The sequence below is a fragment of the Benincasa hispida genome, chromosome 5 (assembly GCF_009727055.1).
Source record: "Benincasa hispida cultivar B227 chromosome 5, ASM972705v1, whole genome shotgun sequence".
Lineage (NCBI taxonomy): Eukaryota > Viridiplantae > Streptophyta > Magnoliopsida > Cucurbitales > Cucurbitaceae > Benincasa > Benincasa hispida.
In genome coordinates, this window is record NC_052353.1 from 19,732,959 (window position 1) to 19,739,164 (window position 6,206).

The window sequence follows — 6,206 nt, forward strand, 5'->3', positions numbered from 1 at the left end:
ACGTTCTAAAGTATGCCCATTTGTAGGATACCCTAAAGAAACAAAATGAGGTCTATTTTATGATCCTCAAGAAGACAAAGTGTTTGTATCGATAAATGCTACGTTCTTAGAAGAAAACCACATAAGAAATCATCAGTATTAAATGAGATGTCTAGAGAATCTACAGATACATCAACAATAGTTGTTGATCAGGCTGGTCCTTCAACAAAAGTTGCTGATGAAATAGGTCATCACATCTTTCTCATGAATTGAGAATGTCTCGATGTAGTGAGGGGATTGTTGAACAACCTGACCGATACATGGGTTTAACAGAAACCCAGGTCGCCATACCTGATAATGGCTTAGAGGATCCATTAACATTTAAATAGGCAACGGAAGATGTAGATAGATACCAATGGATAAAAGACACGGACCTTGAAATGGAGTCAATGTACTTCAATTATGTCTGGGAACTTGTAGATCAACCAGATGGGGTAAAACCTATTGGTTGTAAGTGGATCTACAAGAGAAAACGAGACCAAGCTGGTAAAGTGTAAACCTACAAAGCTAGACTTGTGGCAAAAGGTTTTACCCAAAGAGAGGGGGTAGACTATGAAGAAACCTTCTCTCCTATTGCCTTGATTAAGTCTATTAGAACACTTTTATCCATGACTACCTTTTATAATTATGAAATATGGAAAATGGATGTCAAGACAACTTTTTTAAATGGTCATCTTGAAGAAAGTATGTATATGTCTCAACCAAAGTCGCTCATTGAACAGTATCAAGAACAAAATGTTTGCTAGCTTAAAAGATCCATTTATGTATTAAAACAAGCATCTCGGTCCTAGAATATAGGATTTGATAATGCGATCAAATCTTATAACTTTGAACAAAATGTTGACGAACCTTAGGTTTACTAGAAAATAGTCAACAAAATTGTAAGCTTTCTGGTACGTTATATTGAAGATATCCTGCTCATTGGAAATGAAGTAGGATTCCTTGCTCACGTAAAGAGATAGCTAGCATCGCAATTTCAAATGAAAGATTTAGGAGATTCATAATATGTTCTTGGAATCCAAATAAATCGAAATCACACGAACAGAACACTAGCACTATTTCAAGCATCTTACATTGACAAAATGTTGTCAAGATATAATATGTAAGATTCCAAAAGAGATTTGTTACCTTTTAGACATGGAATTTATTTGTCTAAGGAACAATGTCCTAAGACACCTCAAGAAGTTGAGGGGATGAAAATAATTCTTTATGCATCAGCAGTAAGGAGTTTGATGTAGACTATGTTGTGTACACATCCAGACATATGCTTTACAGTTGAAATAGTCAACAAATTCCAATCAAACCCTAGATATAGTCATTGGACTGCTATTAAAAACATCCTCAAGCATCTTAGGAGAAGATACACTATATGCTTGTGTATGGTTCTAAAAATTTAATCCTTACTGGATATACTGATTCTGATTTTCAAACTGATGTGGATTCTAGGAACTCTACTTCATGATCAATATTCACTCTAAATGGAGGAGCTATAGTATGGAGGAGCATCAAATAGAGTTGTATTGCCGACTCCACCATGGAAGCTAAATACGTAGCTGTATGTGAAGTAGCCAAAGAAACAATGTGACTCAGAAAGTTCTTGACTGATTTAGAAGTGGTTCCAAATATGCATCTGTCAATCACCCTGTATTGTGATAATAGTTGAGTAGTTGCCAACTCAAAAGAACCAAGAAGTCATAGACGAGGAAAGCACATCAAACGAAAATACCATCTCATCAGAGAGATAGTACATAGAGGAGACATGAACGTCACGCAGATAGCCTCATAAGAGAACCTAGCTGATCTGTTTACTAAGGCCCTCACGGATAAAGTGTTTGAGGGTCATCTCATAGGATTGGGACTACGAGCTTAATAAATCTAGGGCAAGTGAAAGAATTCGGGTATATAGATGCCCTAGTTTATTGTATCTTTCCCTCTCATACGTAACATTGTATATTGATAATTTGTAGAAATACAAGTTATTGTCTCTGGAAAGTTGAAACAATCAGGATTATTAATGATAAAATCTCATCTATCTTAAAGGAAAACGCATGGAACTCTTCAATTACTACTAACCTTTACGAAAACATTCTTTTTGATAAAACTGTGTCACTAACGCATCTCATCGCAAGATTTCAATGAATTTCACTCAGTGTCATAGGCGCAACTAACACAAAGGCATACATATGAAGGATTCCAATGAATAGCAAATACATTGGTTCGAGCTGTTCCTGAAATCACCACTTGCAAGTATGGGAATCTGAATGTCGGTGTTTGAAAAGCAACTGAAATGGTAGGCAGCTAGCCAGGGTATGGAAATTAATGTTGTCATATCACAAGTTGTTGAGGGAAGACACCTATACATAGAAGACTTACAACTAAAAAAAGCAGCATAACATAGAGAAATCATCTTGGAGCTTAGATTATAATAGTTTTGTTGTTGCAAGAAGATCACAGGAAGGAGAACCAACACCATTATTGATCAAGGAGAATTGAAGAGAACCAAGATCGAGAGAGAACTTTTCTTTATTTCTTTAATAAGTTGGTTGTACATACATTAAGATCAAGCCAAAGAGGACAAGAAATTGAACTCTGCGGCTTGACTCTTTTCTTTTTACTTTATTTCCATTCATCATTCCATGCGATTAATTGTGTTATTGTAAAGACAATTTTGATCTTTATAAAATCATACATTTGATCCATTCATATTTGCCTCTGCTTACAATCTTCTGTGTTAAATGTGTTTGTAACTTTGTGCATGCTAAAATTCTAAAATCTTTAATCATTCCGATCATTTGGTTGAAGTTATCTGCGCTAAACCATTCGAGAGAATAGGATAGCTAGAAATGCATCAAGTCAGAACGCACAGTAGCTTTAGAGATAAAGATACTTGTGTTGCACTTCTTTCTGTAACCAACGCATGCACCCTAGAGATAGGAACAAGTGGCATTTGCATTGAGAAATGTTACATGATTAGATAAACAAAAACCCAATGCATTGACATACATTCGATTGTAAACACGTATCCTTCATCTACATTCCTATCCACACTCTTTCATGTCCATCTTACTTGGATCAACGCATTCACCTATCACTTTGCATCATTCCTTCATTGAACCCTATATTTCACTTGAACAACTATTTCTTCTTGTATGCATGCAGTTAAAATAGTGTAGATAACTTTTCCAGCATTTCTTTAGAACTTTCTACATCAATGAAACGCAAGGCTTGCGTTAGTCTAACCTAAATCCCTGTGTTCGACCCTGGATTTATCAGGAACCTGAATTAAATTTATACTTGGATCTAGCTCAGGTAAAGCTTGTACGCATTAGCTAGAGGGTGTAACACATAACCCATTCTTCTCACCTAGAAGAGTCATTTAGCATTCATCTTCATTTACATCAATCTTATCTTCCATCTCCACTTATAATACACTCCTTGTACATATCACGAAACCACGAACATATATTTGTATATATTTAAAACCCAATGGAGTTTTAGTCTAAGTGAGAGTTTGTTGGGATGTCCTAAAACTCGCAATTTGTAAACATTAAACATATTCTATTCGCAATAAAGGTTATATTGAGACTTCTTTTTTAAAATGTTTAATGAATTGCATTCATTCATAAATCTAATAAACGAACCCAAGGCTATAACATGAATACTTAAAGTTTATATAGAGACATAAAAGTGGATCAAGTTTTAGTATATAGCCAAAAAGGTCTATAAATATATGCATAAGGTTGGGTACTTTATCTTGGGAATACTATGGATGCGACCCACTTTTTATATTGATACAAACAATGTGATCCCAAAGTTGTTCATGTGGAGACATGTGAGTGAGGACATCCTATGCAAAAGACGTTTGCATGAAACCGGACCACGAAATAGTCATTTTTCTTTATAATGATCATTTACTGTTAATACTCACTATTTCAGTTCGATGACCTAAGGTAACTCGATCTTAATCTTGAGCTAACTATGAACTTCTGTTTATTTGGGATTATCTTTTAATCTACATAGGTGAGAGTGGTTCAACACCACCACTCAATAAGCCTCCCATTTTAGGGATAAGACCATATAGATAGCTGGAGACATAGTCTTGCAAGATGGAATTCACTCCTACCCATCTTAGGGATAGCAGATAGGTTGTTCCCTTAAGTACAGATTCCTAGTCTTGAACAAAGGAGCGCCGCCCTCTCATGGCTGAGAGGGATCCAGTTTATTGGTTGGTCCATAAACCAATTGTTCAATAAATGATCAGTAGAGGCTTAAGAAGCAAGATGTATTACAGGGGTAAAACGGTAATTTTGACCTAGTTGTAAATACGAATGACCGATAAAGGATCGACCTACTGATTATGGTTAAATCAAATGGACAGAATGTTGGGTTTTATGTCCTAAAAGTCGCAGTTTTTAAAAATTAAACATATTCTATTATCAATAAAGATGTTATTCAACATTTCTTCAATAAAGGTATTGAATCTATTAATTACATGTATAAAGTCTAAATCCGATAAACTAAGATCCATGGTTATTATATGAATACTTGAACTTTATGTAGAGACATAGAGATGGATCAAGTTTCAGTAAATAGCCAAAACAGTCTATAGTATACGATTAAGGTTGGGTACCTTATTCTGGTAACACTATTGGATGTGGCCTACTCTGTAGCTATTACAAGTTGTTGTAAACATACTACAAACAAAGTCATCTAGATTCGTTCATGTACTGACATGAGGAGTGTGGGCGTCTTATGCAATGAGTTTGCATAAAGATCGGATCAAGAAATAAGACACTCTTACTTTATAACGTTGTTTACTATTTAAGACTAACTATTTTGCTTAGATGACCTAGGTAACTCGATATTAATCCTGAGCTAACTATGAAGTCCTATCCATTCGAAATTATCCTTAGATTTGTATGGGTGAGGGTTGGCTCAACAGCGCCGGCTCAATAAGCCTCCCATTTCAGGGGTAAGACCAGGTAGATAGTTGAGGACATAGGGTGCAAGACGGAATTCACGCCTACTCGATTTAGGGATAGGAGAAAGGTTGTTCTCTTAAGTATTGAATCCATGTCTTAAATAAGGGGCCCCACCCTCTCATTGGCCTGAGAGAGATCCGATTTAGTGATTAGATCATAAACCAATTGTTCATTAGAGGAATAGTAGGAACTTAAAGAACAAGATGTAATATCGGGGGTAAAACAGTATATTGGCCTAGCTGTTATTACGAACAACCTGTGAAGGGTTGACTTACTGGTTATGGTTAAATCAAGTGGATACAAATATATCTACAGCGATGAGAGTGCAACTATCGAGCTATAGTGGTGTGACTTGTTAGTTAACGAATACTGATTATTTTGGTCTAAAGAGTTTTAGCCAATTATTTTAATCATTGGAGCTCATAATCTGTAGGTCCATAAGGTCCCTCTACTAGCTCGTAAAACATGAACACCTTGAATTATTAAATTGAGTGAATTTTGAATGATATAAATTTGAAGTGTTCAAATTGAATTCCAAATTGAAATGTTCAAATTGAAATTAGGGTTTGAATTTGGATAAGTTCAAATTCAAATTAGGGTTTGTACAATTATATTTGATATAATTATTTAACGTTTAATTTATTGAAATTAAACGAAATTGGAGAGTTTATAATATTTAAATATTAATTACATGAATAGGATTCATGTTTAATATTAGGTGTGTGATTATTTTAATATTTAATATTTAATTAATTAATAAATAAAATGTATTTTTAATTAAAAATCAAATTAATTTCCAATTTTAAAATTCAATTTGAGATATTATTTTTTGAAATATTTTAATTTGATTAATTGAGAATTAATCAAATTGTTTTAATTAATTTAGAATTAATTGAATAGTTTGGAAATTAAGAAATTGAAAAAATTGAAAAAATTGGGTTAAGTGAGTTTTGTCCACAAACACCTCAAGTAGGAGATGTTCTTCCTATAATCACATACAAATCCCATTAAATCTTCAAGCAGTTGCTACCTATTGAGCTGAAGAGAGGTTGCTTGCATATATTCAGTGATTAAAAGTACTAAGTTTCGAAGAAGGTGATAGGGATTGTAACTAGAAAATTAGTTTTCAGCTCTTCTTCTTCTTCTTAAAACCCAGAATTTCACTTTACAAATTCACTCAAATTT